This window comes from Dendrobates tinctorius, unplaced genomic scaffold, assembly GCF_039654945.1.
Source record: "Dendrobates tinctorius isolate UK_male_01 unplaced genomic scaffold, ASM3965494v1 ptg000126l, whole genome shotgun sequence".
Taxonomy (NCBI): domain Eukaryota; kingdom Metazoa; phylum Chordata; class Amphibia; order Anura; family Dendrobatidae; genus Dendrobates; species Dendrobates tinctorius.
Window position 1 is genome coordinate 28,813,652 of NW_027361794.1, and position 18,427 is coordinate 28,832,078.

Sequence of the window (18,427 nt, forward strand, 5' to 3'; positions counted from 1 at the left end):
CAGATCTATCCAGTAAGAGGAGAACACCAGAGAGATGTCCCCATCCTCTTCTTCCACAGGACTGTAGCCAAGAAGATCCCAGTGCTCCTCAGGATCATCAGGTAGATGGAGAGAAGGTGTCAGGAGATCTCCCCTATGATGTGTAGATGGCTGTGAAGGTCTTGTGCTCAGTCTTGTTTTATCCACCAGTATTATATGTTTTATACTTGTGTAATGAGAGCGGTGGAGATGGCAGGATTAGAGCTGATCATAGATGGGACTTCTCCATCTGTCGGTGACTTTTACAATATTTTTTTCAGGGTGAAGATCTGACCCATATTAATACTACAGAGACATATGTGAGGGGTGATGAGTGGTGTAAAGAGGAGATTCCCACATATGACTACCCAGGTGAGTAGTAACCACTGAATGCAGAGAAGTCACAGATTCCTCTCAGTCACCGGCTGTGGCTGCTTTATCGGTGGTGTAGTCCGGCCGTATTACCATGATCACCATTTTGCCTCTAGACCACAACATTCTCCTCCACCCAAAACTGTTCAAATGACTTTGGGCATTGAAAGCCCTTTTCTATAGAACTTACAACCTGGAGGATCCACCTACCCCCTGGGATTAGTGTGAGGGTGATCCCTTAAAGCGAGATCTATGTGATTGCTTCTTCCTGACCCAATATAGGCCGAGTGCGTGCTTAAAGAGTCACACTGAATGCAAAGTTAGGCCGGGATCACACTACTGTGTGTGATGCAAGAAACTTGCACGAGTCTCTCGCATCAACACCCATCGCTGCTGCCGCTCATCGAGACTGGAGCTGCAGCTGCATAGAAATCCTAAAGTTTATTCTCCAGACAAAGAGACAGGAATTAGACAGGTAACGGCCAGAGCCTTCTAAACTATAAAGCCAAATGACAGCGTACGTAGAATGTGCTGACAGGTTAAAAAATCACTTGAAGAAAAATCTTATGCTGGGCCTGTAAGAGAAAGCGGAGGGTAATGATGCTGTTGGCTTCCTAGATCCCTGAGATCTTATCGGATGAATCTTCTCTCCCTTCTGTGCTGCTGAATGTCTCATGGTTCCTAGGGATGAGCGAGTATACTCGTTAGGATTTGGTACTCACGGTACTCGAATCCTGGCGAGTATTTCACAACTCTCCTCTCTAAGCTGTGCGTGGCTGAGGGCTGTAATATACATTTATTCCCGCCTGCAGGAGATGTGTTGGCTCCAGCCCTGGTGTCATGGATTCACTCCACATCATAAATTACATTGTTTTTGATCCTAAGGAATTCAGATTACTGCACAATCTCTCCTGAAATGGGGAGCAATATTATTTTCTCTAATCTTCTGCTCAGGATTCATAGTAGCTCCAATGCTCCACCATAAATGAGGGCAACTCTGGTTTACTGTTGTGTAATCTGTATTTGTAGTTTTCAGCTAATGAGATTCTCGTGTTCTGGGGCGGGGCTGTGGGCGGGGCTTTATGCGGTGCTCTGATTACATATTCATCTGTATTGGCTTATGACAGGTCGCTGATCCCTCACTGACCTGCCCCCATTGTTACATAATGCATATAATAGCATTGATATTATTGCTGATAATGCCTATAATATTGTGGCTATTGTGAGGCTTAGAAAAAAAATTACATCCAGCAAAATGACACCAGTGGCCCCTGTCCAGTAACCTCTATCACTTACTTATAGATGCTACTGTGCAGGCGCCGCCATCGCCGGTGACATTTTGCTGGTTGGCACTATCTTCTCTGCTTTCCATATCCCAAAGATTGCCTTGCTCATTGCCCTTTAACACCCTCACATGGAATCTGGACTTACACTGGGACCCCTAGGCTTGGACTATGGTGTTACCTGCTATTCTGTGGTGTTAGATGGCAAGAAGAATAGTCAGGTAGCTGGGTCAGAACCAGAAGGACAGAATACAGAATCAGAAGACACAAGAGTAGTCAGTAAACGGGCCACGGTCACAGCAGGAAACAAATACACAAGCCGCAAGCTGAGCACAGAGGACTGAACCAGAGGAGAACAGCGCTGTATCTGGCAGATTCCGGCCATGTACTTTGAGCTTTAGTAGGGTGTGGTACTTTCCAATTGGCTTAAGTAGGGAGCAGATTACTCCAGCTGGACAGCAGGAACAGATCCCAGATGAGATTGGACACATTATATGCAGAAGCCCTAATATAACTAAATGACAGAAAACCAGAATAGTAGAAATCCCCATAAAGTGATTCCATGTTATTAATTAATTCACTGAGAGTTATAATCTATACACACGGGGTCAAAATTGTTGGTACCCCTCGTTTACTGACAGAAAAACCCACAATGGTCACAGAAATAACTTGAATCTGACAAAAGTAATAATCTATCAAAAATCTGTGAACAAATGAAAGTCAGACATTGCTTTTCCACCATGCTTCCACAGAATTAAAAAATAAATAAAACTCATGAAATAGGCCTGGACAGAAATGGTGGTTCCCTGAAAATAATGTGACAAAAGGGACATGATAAATCGCGGAGTGTCCACTAATTAGCATCACAGGTGTCTACAATCCTGGAATCAGTGAGTGGCCTGTATAGAGGCTACAGATACTCCCTGTGCTGTGTGGTGACATGGTGTGTATTACACTCAACATGGACCAGAGGACGTGAAGGAAAGAGTTGTCTCAGGAGATTAGAAAGAAAATTATACACAAACATGTTACAGGTAAAAGTTATAAGACCATCTCCAAGCAGCTTGATGTTCCTGTGACTACAGCTGCACATAATATTCAGAAATGTAAGCTCCATGGGACTGTAGCCAACCTCCCTGGACGTGGCCACAGGAGTCAAATTCATGGCAAATCAAAGAGATGGATAATACGGATGGTAACAAAAGAGCCCAGAAAAACTTCTAAACAAAAGGTGCACTTCAAGCTCACGGAACATCAGTGTCAGATCCCACCATCACAAAAATTTTCCATTAGACCTAATTTTTTTTACTTTCGCAAGGGTAATAGGAGAAAATGGACTATACAATTTGTTTTGCAATTTCTCCTGAGCATGCCGATACCCCATATGTTGGGGAAATCTACTGTTTGGGCGCACAGCAGGGCTCGGAAGGGAAGGAGCGCCATTTGATTTTTTGAATGTAAAATATGCTGGAATAATTAGTGGTTGCCATGTCACATTTCGAGAGACCCTCATGTGCCTAAACAGTGTAAACCACCAACAAGTGACACCATTTTGGAAACTAGACCCCTTAGGGAACTTATCCAGATGTGTATTGAGCACCTTGAACCCACAGGTGCTTCACAGAAGTTTATAATGTAGAGCCGTGGAAATAAAAAAAAATACAATTTTTCTTAAACAATATTTTTATTGAGGTTTTCAGAGTAATAAGCAAAAATGTAAGGCATACATTTATACAATCACATCCAAATGAATTTTGAGTGATGTAAAGCAATACATCACAGTGTAATGACATTACAATCTTATCAACACTTGAAATAAGTGCGGTAAACAATAAACATAATAATACAAAAAAAAAAAAAAGGAAGAAAAATAAAGAACCTTTACAAAAGTACACTAGGCACCTAGATATATGAAATTTTGGCACATCATGAATCAAAAAAAAAAAAAGAAAATAAAAGTTCAGGATATGAAATCTTCTATTTTGGGCTTGAGTTCCACCCATCTATACCACCTTTCATCAAATAACTTTATTGATATATTGTTAATGTAGTGAATCCTCTCATAAACACAGTGTTTATCTATCAGCATAATAAGCGTGACAATATCTGGAGGTTGCTTACTGTTCCAACCTTTCGCTATGAGGAAAGCTGCGGACATAAGAATGTGAGCGGCCAGGAACTTTTCCTTTTTAAGTCTGTGTATGTCTATGAGTAGCAAAGCTAAAGCAGGCTGTGGCTGAATACGCCAATTACATATGAGTGAAAGTAAGTCAAAAACTTTAAGCCAATATAGCTTCAATATAGGACATCCCCAAAAGACATGAAGTAAATCTGCTTGAGATCCACAACCACGCCAACACGTTCCAGAACCCCCCCTCCAAAGTGCCTGAGTCTATTTGTGGTGAGGTAATATCTGTGAATTAACTTGTAGTGTGTTTCAAGTATGTTCATGCACCTCGTAGATTTAACCGCAATTTTAAGAGATGAAGTCCATTGAGGGATATATATCTGTCTCTGCAGAGTTGTTTCCCATTTCTCAAAGCATCCCTCATTAGTGATGGTGTCCTTGCCAGTCAAGCTGTTATACAGAGGTCTGAGATAGCTCCCATGTCTGGGGGACATGCTAAATAAAAAATTATAAATAGTGTGGTTAATCAAAACCACTCTGCAGAAGTATTTCTTATATTTATTGTATTCCTCCTTGAGCAAAAGATATTTCATGTATTCCGTATTAGGAATTCCAAATCTGGTCTTAACCAGCTCAAAGGGCATGACTCTGTTATTATCCAACAAGTCATCCACAAAAGTGATTGGAAACTTTGCCCAACTGTCGAACATAGGTCTTAAGGAAGTCCTGACAGGAGACAAAAAGGGGAGTCTCAATTTTTCAGTTGAAAAAGGGGAAACATTAGATTTTCCTTTACACAAGTGTGACCAACACAACATAGAGGCTCTGAGTATTGGATTATCTATATTCACAATCTCTTTTCTGTGCAAAAGAAAGTATGATATAAACATAATTGGTTCCCTGTTGGGCATCATATCCCTTTCAATTTTTGGCCATTCCAGTTCAGTCTGTTCCGTGAACCAACTTTTTGTTAATTCAGTCACAGTGGCAAAATAGTATGCCTCCAGATCTGGAAGAGCTATTCCCCCATTTTCTTTAGATTTGAGTAATGTACGTTTCTTCACTCTAGGTTTCCGGTTATTCCAAATAAACTTATTCATCTGGTGGGTTAATTTTTGTATGGATTGTATGGATATGGGCAGAGGGACATTCCTATATAGGAACAGGACTTTAGGAAGGCAGAACATTTTGTATAACACTATTTTACCCATCCATGTGACCGGGGTTTTTGACAGTTCCCTCAACTTAAGGTCGAGAGACTGCAAAAGATGATCTATATTTGTCTCACTAATATGTGTGGGGTTACCTGTAAGCCAAATTCCTAAATATGGGATCTTAGCACTGTCCCAGTTAAAGGGATACTTGTCTCTTAATTGCTGTTTAATGGAAGCTGAAATACAAAGTGATAAGACGTTAGTTTTCTTTGCATTAAGTTTGTAGTATGAGACAGAGCCAAACAAATCTATAATGTCCCAGATCTTTTTCAGTGAGTCAACTGGATTTGTTAGTGTAAGTATGATGTCATCTGCATAAAGATTTATCTTATGCTCTGAGCCTCTCGGCTGTACACCGTGTACCTCATCAGAGTCCCTTATCAATTGAGCCAAAGGCTCCAGACTCAGGATAAAAATAATTGAGGACAGAGGACATCCCTGTCTTGTCCCATTTGTTATGGAGAATTTGACATCGTGCTGTTGACCAGTACAGAGGCAGACGGCCGAGAGTACAAAGCTCGAATACTCCTCAACATCTCCTCACCAAAGCCCATCCTCTCTAATACTGTGAATGCATAGGCCCAGTTAATACGGTCAAAGGCCTTCTCAGCATCAAGTGCCACAAACAAGCTGGGAATTTTATTTTTGTTACATGAATGTATATGGTGCAGAACACTTCTAGAACTATCTGAAGTTTGTCTAGATTTTACAAAACCGACTTGATCGGGATGTATGAGGTATGGAATAACATCCTGCACTCTTTCTGCCAGTATTTTTGCATAAACCTTGATGTCTGCATTTAGGAGGGAAATGGGCCTATAATTTTCAATTTTGGTCGGGTCCTTGTCTGGCTTGGGAATCACCACTATTGTGGCTCTCAGCATGTCTGCATTGCACGTTCCTTTTGATTTTATAAAATTCAGGGCATTTGTTAAGTGTGGGATAAGATCCTTTTGAAATTCTTTATAGTACTCTATGGGAAAGCCGTCCAGACCTGGAGCTTTATCACTTTTAAGGTTGCTTACTGCAAAAGAGACCTCACCTTCAGAAAAGGGTGCATCAAGTGATTCCCTCTGCTCTAGAGACAAAGATCCCAATTTTACCTTTCCCAGGAAATTATTTATTATCTCTGCTGTAGGAGAGGGATGAGCTCCATTTTCTCCTATGTTGTAAAACTTTGAATAATAATTCTCAAAGGCCAGGGCTATATCTTTTGGCTTTTCTATATTCCTTGAGTTTTGGATTATTTTTTTGATTAAATGTTTTTTGTTTATAGGTTTGAACCTATTTGCCATATTTTTTGAGGGTTTATTATTATTTACATAAAACCCTGCTCTATTAAACAGAGTCTTTTTCTCATATAAGTTTATGAGGAGATTTCTGAGTTCTAGTCTAAGGGAGTATAGTTCGTTATATTTAGCAACATTTTTATCTGCCTTGGCTTGGTGTTCTAATTTTTGGATTTGCTCTAGCAATATTTTCTGTTGGCTCTCTCTTGCCCTCTTCTGTCTCGAGGCCATCTGAATTAAGTGGCCTCTGATGACACATTTGTGTGCCAGCCATAATGTTTCAGGTGTGATCTCCTAGGAGTTATTCTCTTTAAAATAGTTCGTTAGGACATTCCTTGTTAATGATATATTCTCTGGGGAGTCTACAACAAATTTGCTATATCTCCAATTGTATTGTTTTGGAGTCAATGAAGAAATACGTAAAGTCAGTAGAATTGGAGCATGATCTGACCATGTAATGGGGCCAGTTTGAAAATCTATGTACGAGTCCAGTAGTGAGAAGTTGGTGAATATATGATCTATTCTAGTATAAGATTTGTTATGTGGGCAAAATCGAGTGTACTCTTTTGAAGTAGGGTTCAATATTTTACAACTATCATGTAAATTGGAGTCTCCCAACCACGTTCCTAGATTCACGCTCCTATAATATGGAGCTGCAGATGAGCAATCTGTATCTGGGTTGACCATACAGTTGAAATCCCCTCCCCATATGATTTGCCCCCTACTGAAATTGGGTAATTTCTTTTTGACCTTATTGAGAAAGCTGATTTGTCTCACATTGGGTGTGTATACATTTACTACCGTATACTCCACACCTTCCAAAGTAAAATTGATGGCAAGGTGTCTGCCTTTGTTATCCCTATATATATCTGAAATTACTAATGGCAAATCTTTGTGGAAGGCAATGGCTACCCCGGCTTTCTTCCTTCCTTCATTATTAGAAAAGAAAATCTGAGGGTAGTCTATATTTTTGAATCTTATATTATCAATTTCTAGAAGGTGTGTTTCTTGTATCATTGCAATATTGGCCTTCAATCTTTTAATCTCCTTCCACAAAGCAAATCTTTTGAAAGGACTATTAATTCCATTTACATTAAATGACAGAACTTTCAACTCCATGCTATATCAGGAAGAAAAATATGCATTAAATAATTCAATGAAGTAGAGTATTTCACCTGAACATACATCCAAAAGGTATGAGATTTCTCTAATGATTTTTTGTTAGTGCCTGGTGTGCCTGTGAATAAAAACATGTTACAACCTAGAACAGAACAAAACTTGTTAACAAGACAAATTGGATTTCTCAAAAGAAATGGTACCGAGAGAAGATCTCTCAGTTAGCACGTGGGGGGTGAAAAAGAGAGAGTTCAGGCCTAGAGCCAGGGTCAGTACCACCAAGTCCATTATCTTTTCTTATGTATGGTCCAGGACTGGGAAAGGCGCCTCGGCTGCTGCGAAGGGTTGCTCCTCTCTTGATTGTAGGGTGATGTTAATGATGGAGTCTCCAATGGAGGGATACCTAAATCTTGGAAAAATCTGTTACAATTATCAATGTTAGACAAGGCAAAAGTGGTGTTTCCCTTCATGACTAAAATTTTTGTAGGAAAGCCCCATCTATATAAAATCTTGTGTTTCCTCAAGTGTGCAGTAATTGGAAAGAAGTCTCTCCTCTTCTGCAAGGTAGCTTTTGAAAAGTCTGCAAAAATCCTAATATCCTCATATGGCCTTGGTAAGGTGGGTGATTGCTTACTTTTCCTCAGGATGTCCTCCTTTGTCAGGAAATAGTGGAAATATGCAATAACGTCCCGTGGGGCTCTATCTGGGGCATACTTGGACTTGGGTAGTCTGTGTATACGTTCCATTAAAAGATCCCCTTTGGTGGCCCCTGGGAGCATGGTATGAAGCAACTTTTGCACATAAGCATTAAGGTCTCTGTCTTTAACATTTTCAGGTATTCCCCTGAATTTAAGGTTATTTCTTCTACTTCTGTCTTCTTGCTCTATCAACCTTGATTTTAAGAAAGTAACCTCTTTTTCTAAGGCATAATGTTCGTCTATCAAGGTATTGTGGGATTTGACCATTTCCTCCATTTTGGACTCTAAGTGGTCCACTCTCTGGCCCAAGCTGTCTATATTATTTTGGAGGTTTGTATTGTAACCCTCCAGTTGTTTTTGGAATGTCTTTGCAAAAAGGCACAGCATATTTTTTATGAATAATTCTGAGGCTGCATTGCTGGTAGCCTCTACCTCTGTTAATACATGTAAAATGTTCTCTGGTATAGGGTCATCAGTGGGACAAGAGTCCTCCATTTGTATTTCCTGTTGCAGCTCAGCCGAGCTGCTACTAAATCTGCGGCTATTCAGTGAGGAGGGGGACAGTTCCCTCTGTAATGGCGTTAGAGGGGTGTCTGATATATTAGAAATGTCGGGGCAAGATGAGGAGCTCCTTATTAGGTTTGTGTCCTCCATAGCAGCGGTCATCGTTGCTGCTGCACTAGATTTCACAGGCTGCGCAAGATTTGTGCTTAAGTTACGCAATTTGCGTATCTGCTGCGTAGTCCCGTCTGTCCCCCGGTCAATCTCGCGGTATTTCGCTCCCCTCTCCTCAGCTCTGCTTTTATTGTAAAAATTGCCACTTTCTCTGGCCTGTAGAGCGGCGGTTTTAGCAGGGGTGGGTGTAGACTTACCCCCCGACTTGAACGCTGCATGTCTCAATCTCTGTGGTGTTCTCAGCTGCTGTGTGCCGCTCAGGCTGGGGCTGCAGGCTGTGGCTGCTGTGAGGCGGGCGCCATCTTGGCTCCTCAGCATGAGGGGAGAGCGCTCCAGCTTCTTTGCTTTTCCTGCTCTTTTACTGAGCGGATCTATAATGTGGGGGCACCGCTGGTATTTATGGAGGTTCCCACAAGTTTGCTGTTAGTCCTGGCTCATAAATCGCTTATTAATAGCGCTTGGTAGGCTGCCCTGGAGAGGAGCACAGAGCTCAGGCTTCCATACAGCTCAGACGCTGGCCACGCCCCCCCCCCCCAAAAAAAATAAAAATACAATTTTTCACAAATCTTTTTAGCTCCATATTTTGCATTTTCATAAGGGAAACAGGAGAAATTGCTCCATGCAATTTCTCCTGAACACGTAGATACCCCATATGTGGGAGAATACTACTGTTTGGGCGCATGGCAATGCTTAGAAGGGAAGGAGCGCCATATTGGAGAGCATATTTTGCAGGAATTGTTTGTGGGTGACAGTGGAAACCCCAACAAGTGACCCCATTTTTGAAACTAAAACCCTCCCCAAGGAACTTATCTAGACGTGAGGTGGGCACTTTGAACCCCCAAGTGCTTCACAGAAGTTAATTACATAGAGCCGTGAAAATAAAAAAAACATATTTTTTCCACAAAAAAATTGTTTTGCAATTTGTCTTGAGTATTCTGACACCCCATATGTGGGGGTAAACAACTGTTTGAGCGCATGGCAGAGCTCCGAAGGGAAGGAGGTCCGTATTGGAGAGCAGATTTTGATGGAATTGTTTGTGGGTGACATGTCACATTGTCAGAGCCCCTGAGGTGCCAGAACAGCATAAGCCACGAAATGTGACCGCATTTTACCAAAATACTTCCCTGAATGAATTCTAGTGATGCAGTGAGCATACTGACACCACAGCTGTTCCATAGAAAATTATACCATTGGGCAGTGAAGAAAAAATAATTACATTTTTACCACTAAAATGTTGTTTTATCTTCAGATTTTACATTGGAAAATAGGTAGATAGGTAAATGGTCACTACACCCAGAGATGAATTCGCAGAGGGGGGTCATTTTCAATTCCCAGAGGGGTGTCATTTCCAAAATGGGGTCACTTCAGGGGGATTCTGCTGTTATGACACTTTGGAGAGCCGCTAAGTGCCAGAACAACAGAATCCCCCCTGAAGTGACCCCATTTTGGAAATGACACCCCTCTGGGAATTCATCTATGGATATAGTGACCATTTTCACTACATGGATGATTTCCAGAAACACGTAGTGGAAGTTTTAGAGCAAAAATTGCAAAAATGTCATTGTAGTGTCCAATATATTGTGCCCAGCTTGTGTCTCTGGAGACCTCCCCCCACCTACCCCCGGAAATTGTTAAGTCAGCTCTACTCAAATGTGTCTGTCACTAAATAAACCAAATGCTTGAATGTCAAAACAGTTCAAAAACGCGGTTCTGTGTGGAAGATTGTAAAGCCGTCATGGAGGCATAAGGCTGGCAGTGATGGGCATTGTGGGTAATAATAGCGGGGATCATGCCTCATTCCTCTCTAGGAACATACACGACATCTTCTCTGGGGTTCTTTCTTGTTTCAGTTACTGGGATGAGTGCAATAAAATGTCGCTCAGTGAGTCTTCTGACATCTTCACATTCTAAAGGATTGGCGGGGACAAAATTCTCAAAAACAAGATTTTCAGTGACCTTTTCCTGATAATCAAGGAAAGTATCTGCATTTCTGGATTTTTTGTATAACACAAAAGAATTATATGTGGCCACCTGCAACAAATACATGACTAACTTTTTATACCAGATATATGATTTTCTTGATTCCTGGTATGGCTGTAGAACCTGATCTGCAAGGTCCACACCCCATATATTTGTTGTAGTCAATGACAGACACAGGTTTTGGAGTAGTGGATCCCTGTTGGTCTGCAGTGGCCCTTGTGGCATCTGTGTGGATCGAGCTCAGGATAAAAATATCTTTTTTATCCTTATACTTAAGGACAAGCAGCTCTCCATTGTGTAAAGCCCCTGACTGCCCCTTTCGGAACTTTTTGCTGACCAATGATTGTGGAAACCCCTGATGGTTTTTTTGAATGGTCCCACAAGCCCCTATGTTATGTTCAAACAGACTTAAATAGGGGTATGCTGGTGTAGTAGTTGTCAACATACAGATTGTAGCCGTTTTGTAAAAATGGAGTTATCAGCTCCCAAACCATTTTTCCAGATGTCCCCAGATAAGTAGGGCATCCTGGTGGGTTTAGTTGGCTATCTTTCCCCTCATAAATGTGAAAAGCTGATGTGTATCCGGTTGAACTCTCGCACATTTTATAGAGCTTTATTCCGAACCTTGCCCTCTTAGAAGGAAAAAATTGCTTGAGGTGCAGTCTTCCTTTGAATTTTACAAGGGACTCATCAATGGAAATGTTTACTGTTGGGGTGTAGAGCTTTAAGAACTTTTCTGTCAAGTCTTCGATGATGGGTCTGATTTTGAATAGTCTGTCATGTTCTGGGACATTTCTGGGCAGGTATTGATTATTGTCGTTAAAATGCCAAAATCTCATGAGCATTTTACAACGGGTCCTAGGAAGAACGGCAGAAAACATAGGGGTGGCTTGAACAGGGCCATTGGACCAATAGGACAGAATGGTCATTTTTTTAACAAGCCCCATAGTGAATGTAAGTCCTAAAAATGTTTTCATTTCTAGGACATTAGTTGGTGTCCATAAATTTGACCGAGCATAATAGGATGGTGGATTCTGGCTGATGAATTGGGACGTATATAAATTTGTAGGCTAATATGCTCTAGCAAGCTATCTGTCAGAAACAAATTAAAAAAATTAATTGGTGCAAAATTTTCCACCTCCACATTTATACCAGGAATGGCATTAAAATTAGGGATGAATGGAGTAGCCGAATCTGAAGCCTCCCATCTGGGAAATGCTACATCAAGAGGCAAAGCCCCTTGGACATTGGTGTGCGCCAAGTCACGAGCACTAGGGACAGCGCTAGTACTGGGCATTGTTCCCTGAGTTGGAGACATTTCTCCAGAAGCGCTATTTGTCCTTCTTGTTGTACTGGTCCTTGTGTGTGAGGATGGACCAGAATCACTGCTCATTTCTGAGCTATCACTGTCGCTGCTACTAAAGCCCTCGAAATCCACATCGCCATCTGACACTGCACTTTCTTCACTGTCAGAACATAAAAGTGCATAAGCCTCCTCTGCACTATAATACTGACGGGACATTTTATTTGTTTTTATTTTTTTTTTGTAAATAGAAAACTACGACGTGACTGACGTGATCAAATTATTGGGGAGACAATTTAGAAAAGCCTAATTCTTTACCCTACCCCTAACTTTAGAATAAACACTAACTTTAGCCCCAACACTAACCCTAACTATAGCACTAACCCTAACCTGCCTTATTTGTATTTTTTACTTTATAGCACAATCGCTGACTGACACAGCTGTTGGCAGCAGCACTTGTAACACTGTTTCTCCTCTAATCTCTCACTGACAGGAGATCTGAGGAGAAACAGCGTTTTTATGGGGCAGATCGCCCGGGAAAGTTCATTGCTACAACAAACTCTCCTAGTGATTTGTCTCATTGGCTGGTGTGATGCTGATGTCATAAAGACCTGTACCGATCAGGTTTCGATGCGCGCGGGGGTCACAGGAAGCGTTGTGCGGCGGAATACCCTTGTTATAAGGTACATGGGGTCCCGATGAGCACAAAACCGCCGACCATAGACAAATGTCGGCGTTGCACAAAGCCCTGCTAGCGCTGATGTTTATCTACCATTGGCGGTCACGAAGTGGTTAAGTTAAAGGTACCATAATTTCTGTCCAGGCCTATTTCATGAGTTTTTTTTTTAAATTCTATGGAAGCCTGGTTGAAAAGCAATGTCTGACTTTCATTTGTTCATTTACATAGTGTGGTGTAGTGACCACTATGTCCGCTAGGGGGCGCTGTGTGGGTGTCCCAGGACGGGCCTACAGACATATCCATTGTGGTAATGGGTATAGGATGCTGAATGACCGTTATGTATCCTAAGGTAGGTGGCCTTGGGATGGAAGCTGGAATATGTGTCTTGATCAGCAGAGGCACTGCTGAGCTGTTGTTACACTGTGTCAGCGAGAGCTACCTACAAACCCATCCAGGGGTGTGTTTAAGAGTGTTATAATAAAGTATATGTGTGGCTGTGTGTAATAGGACCTTTAGTGAGGTCATAGCCATGTGATCACCTGTGGGTGTGATTATGGACCATATAAGGTACCTGAGGTCTGGTCACATGAGAGAGAGCACATGGATCTGATTGGGTCATGTGGAAGGTCCCGGTAGGCCTAGGTGGAGGAAGGTGTGCTACCTTCCTGAAGACCACGTGCTGAGGCTGCTGACCCGGTGAGGCCTATGTATACTGGCTGTATGTGAGGAGGGATAAGCTGAGGCTCCAGGACTGAGCCTGAAGTAATGGACATTTTATGCTTGCTTTCGCCTGAGCTAAAGGCTATTCCTGTGTCTGGCTGCAGATAGAGCTCTGCTATGGACATTGCCCTGGCCTGTGTGGCCTGAGGTAACACAGCCCAGCTAAGGACTGTTTATGTTGCTTTTGACTGCTGTGAAGGCTGGAAACCGTGTTTTGTTACTGTGAGGTTTATGGAGCAAATAAACCGAAAGGACTCGTTTTAACCCTGAATGTGCCAGTGTTTACCTCCAAGACCTGCAAAGTGGGTAATCCCCGTCCACTCACATGGTGGAACGTTACAATAGATTTTTGATTTATTATTACTTTTGTCAAATTCAAGTTATTTCTGTGGCCATTGTGGGTTTTTCTGTCAGTAAACGAGGGGCACCAACAACATTGACCACGTGTGTAGGAGGAGTGAATATTTTGACTCCACAGCAACTTTCTGGAAATTAACACGCAGTGGATGTCGGAGTGAAAATTACACATTTGCCATTTTCTTACCCAGCACATAGTGCCCAGATTGTGCTCCAGGAGACACCGCAAATTAAGTGGATTCTTCTCACTATAATATTGCTAAATACAGGGATCCTAAATGTTGTTTGCGCACACTGCAAGACTCCGAAGTGAGAGCGGATTTTGCTGGATTGGGTTATAGAAACCTTGTTGCTTTGCAACAGCCTTTGAGCCACTAATAGTGTGGGAACCTCTGTTTTTCCACTGACAGATGATGGACCTGAGTGGGGACTTGTTTTTTGTGAGATGAGAATTGGTATTATTTTCGCCTACATAACATTGATTGGTTTCTTTTTATTTGATAATTGGGAGGCAGAATGAACAAACAGTTGAACACCGCACACTACTGGCTCATCCAACAAGGTTTTCTATTAGACTGTGAACTGTCATTGTCTTGGTAAATAATTAAAGTTTTCTACATAGCTTGCTATTTTTATGGACAATTTAAAGGGGTTGTCTACTACTTTTTAGTAAACCGCCATTGTATCCCCCAGGGCTCCTAATGATTTTTGTAATTACCTTGCGTTGCCAATTCTACCTGTGAGCGGAGCTTTGCGGGCGGCTGAGTCCGGGTCACGTGACCCCCAGGCTGCAGCCGCCGCTAACATCCGCTGATGTCACGTCAATTTCCTGACTCTGGAAATTGATGTGACCCAGCATCAACACACTGCTGTCACTCATCAAGAGTCACAGTAGTGTGTGGGCGGTGCTCCCCAACACGTCACAGCCCCGTCACTCTGCTTCATCTGTCTCCTCACCCATCAAGAGTGATGGGACTGTGTGGGGGGTGGACGGGGCTGTGCAGGGAGTGGACGGGCTGTCTGCCGGCTGTGCAAGGTGTGTACAGGCCATGCGGGGGTCTGCGGGCTGCTGTGTGGGGGGCGGGCCGTGCAGGGTTCTGCAGGCTATCTGTGCATGCCCTCATCATCTCCCGCCTCGACTACTGCAACATCCTTTTCTGTGGTCTCCCTGCTATTACCCTCGCACCTCTCCAGTCCATCCTTAACTCTGCCGCCCAACTAATTTATCTCTCTCCTCGCTACTCCTCCGCTTCTCCCCTCTGCAGATCTCTTCACTGGCTCCCATTCCCTCAGCGTATCCAGTTCAAATTACTAATACTGACCTACAAGGCCATCTATACCCTGTCTCCCCCATATGTCTCTGAACTAATCTCCCGATACTTTCCCTCACGTAATCTCCGGTCCTCCCAAGACCTCCTTCTCTCCTCCACACTTATTCGCTCCTCATCCAACCGTCTCCAAGACTTTTCTCCAGAATAGCCCCTATTCTCTGGAATTCTTTGCCCCAACAAGTCCGACTATCAACCACATTTGGATCCTTCAGACGGAACCGGAAAACCCATCTCTTCAAGAAAGCCTACAGCCTGCAATGACCCCGCTACCTCCTTCTCTCTCACCTCTACCGGTGATATCACCTCAACCAACACTGAAACTGCTGCAACCCACCAACCTACTGTCTCCTTCCCCACCATCCTGTAGCATGTAAGCCCGAAAAGGCAGGGTCCTCTCTCCCCTCTGTATCAGTCTGTCATTGTTAGTTTGTTTACTGTAAGTGATATCTCTAATTTGTATGTAACCCCTTCTCATGTACAGCACCATGGAATCAATGGTGCTATATAAATAAATAATAATAATCTGCTGGCTGTGCGGGGGGGTGGACGAGCCGTGCGGGGGTCTGCGGGCTGTCTGCCGGCTGTGCGGGGGGTTGTCGGGCCTGCGGGCTGTCTGCCGGCTGTGCGGGGGGTAGGCGGGCCTGCGAGCTGTCTGCCGGCTGTGTGCGGATCTGTGGGCTGTCTGCTGGCTGTGCGGGGGGTGGACGGGCCATGCGGGGGTCTGCCGGCTGTGCCGGGGGGTGGGCGGGCTGTGCGGGTGTAGCCAGGGCTGTGCGGGGGGGCATCTGCATTCTGTGCGGGTGGTGCCGGGACTGTGCGGGGGTGTGTGTTTACGTTCATGTGTATGCAGGCAGGCATCGTCCTATGGGCCTGCTACACTGTCAATGAGTGACACATTAGCCAATGATGGGCCAGTAGTAGTCCCATCATCCAGCTAATGTGTTGAATGTAAAAAAAAAACCCATACAGAACATACAACATATAGAACATACAACACATAACATAGAGTACATACTTACCAATCACCTAATTCCCCGAAGCCATCAATCTCCTGTAATAAAAATAAAATAATAAAGCGACCTAGACTCACCTTTCCGCTGTAGTCCAGATAATAATGAGGGTCCCACGACGATCTCCCGTGTAGAGCAGTCGCATCAGCTGATGCGTCCGCTCTCCAGGGGCCCCAGCAATGAAATACCAGGCGGAGGTAATCCTCCGCTGTGTATTCCTCCGCCGCCGGGACAGAGGTCCCGTAACCCTAGCCCTAACCCTAATTCTCATGCAGCATTGCTGTAAAGTGAGAGCCTGAACTCATGTAACCTCAATGATGCACTGCAGGAGCCATTGTCTCCTGTCAGTTCATCACTGGGAGGCCCTATAGAGCAGTGACATCACCTGATGTCACTGTTTTATAGGGGAGATCGTCGTGGCACACTCGTTATTAATTGAACTGTGCCGGACAGGGAGTATACGGTTTGTTTATTTTTTTACTTTTTATTACAGGAGACCAAGGGCGTCGCTTGGATCTGGGCGTGCAAAAAAAATATGATATCCGTGTTGTGTTTTATTTTATTAAAATACTTTATTCTTATGTGTGTGTGTTTATTTAACCCTGTATTACTATAAGATTAATAATGGACAGGCGTCTTATTGACTGCCTCTCCATTATTAACCGGGCTTAATGTCATTTTCCAATAGTAAGGTGACATTAACCCCTTATTATGACATATCCCACTGCTACACTGGAGTGGGAAGAGAGGGGCTAAGTGACAGAATTGGCGCATCTTATAGATGCGCCATTTCTGGGGTGGCTGCGGGCTGGTATTTGTAGCCTAGGGGGTCCAATATCCATGGCCCCTTCCTAGGCTATGAATATCAGCCCGCAGCTGTCTGCATAGCCTTTCTGGCTATAAAATTTAGGGGGACCCCCACGTCATTTTTTTGTGGGACCCCTATTTTAGTAGCTAGTAAAAGCTATGAAGACAGCTGCCGGCTGATATTCATAGCCTAGGAAGGGGCCATGAGTATTGCCCCCTTCCCAGGCTACAAATATTGGCTTCCGGCCGTTGGCTTTCCCCCTCTGGCACAGAAAATTGAGCAGGAGCCCACGCCAATATTTTTATTTTTCAAAATGAAGCATATTGTTCATTAATAAACATCGATATAGATATACTGTATCTATAGATATATCTATAGATATATCTATGGAAATATCTATAGATCTATCTATGGAAATATCTATGGAAATATCTATAGATATATCTATGGATATACAGTGCCTTGCGAAAGTATTCGGCCCACTGGAACTTTTCAACCTTTTCCCACATATCATGCTTCAAACATAAAAATACCAAATGTAAATTTTTGGTGAAGAATCAAGAACAAGTGGGACACAATTGTGAAGTTGAACGAAATTTATTGGTTATTTTAAATTTTTGTGGAAATTAAAAAACTGAAAATTGGGGCGTGCAATATTATTCGGCCCCTTTACTTTCAGTGCAGCAGACTCACTCCAGAAGTTCATTGTGGATCTCTGAATGATCCAATGTTGTCCTAAATGACTAATGATAATAAATATAATCCACCTGTGTGTAATCCAGTCTCCGTATAAATGTACCTGCTCTGTGATAGTCTCAGGGTTCTGTTTGAAGCACAGAGAGCCTCATGAAGACAAAGGAACACAGCAGGCAGGTCCGTGATACTGTTGTGGAGAAGTTTAAAGCCAGATTTGGATACAAAATGATTTCCAAAACTTTAAACATCCCAAGAAGCACTGTGCAAGCGATCATATTGAAATGGAAGGAGTATCATACCACTGTACATCTATCAAGATCTGGCGGTACCTCAAAACCAGAGGAAGAGTCTTGAGGAGATCATTTGCATATTCCCAGTGCCTTCTGGGATAAGTGAAGAGTCTCCGCGAGCTCAACGATCACTGGGTTTTGGCCGTTGCAGCTGAAAAGAGGAAATCGGAAAACCAGGGGAAGAGTCTTGAGGAGATCATTTGCATATTCCCAGTGCCTTCTGGGATAAGTGAAGAGTCTCCGCGAGCTCAACGATCACTGGGTTTTGGCCGTTGCAGCTGAAAAGAGGAAATCGGAAAAACCCAGGGCTCATCTTTCATCGTTTTTAAGAAATCTCAAGATGGAAGAAGCCAGGAGCCATTTGGTGAGCTGCATTTCTTGCTACATGTTCACAGACTTACCAGTGGAAAAGCCAAACTTCACATGCCACAAATGCAAGCTTGTGTCCCTGTTGGAGGAA

General features: G+C 43.1%; 1 protein-coding gene across 1 annotated transcript in view; it reads left to right on the plus strand.

Moving 5' to 3' along the window:
- The first annotated feature begins 301 nt into the window (after positions 1 to 301).
- LOC141047124 (uncharacterized) overlaps positions 302 to 18,427 on the plus strand; it is a 34,339-nt gene continuing 16,213 nt past the window's right edge. Inside the window, exon 1 of the mRNA XM_073542081.1 lies at positions 302 to 390. The gene's annotated coding sequence lies outside the window, so the exon portion shown is untranslated. The remainder of the gene's footprint in view (positions 391 to 18,427) is intronic.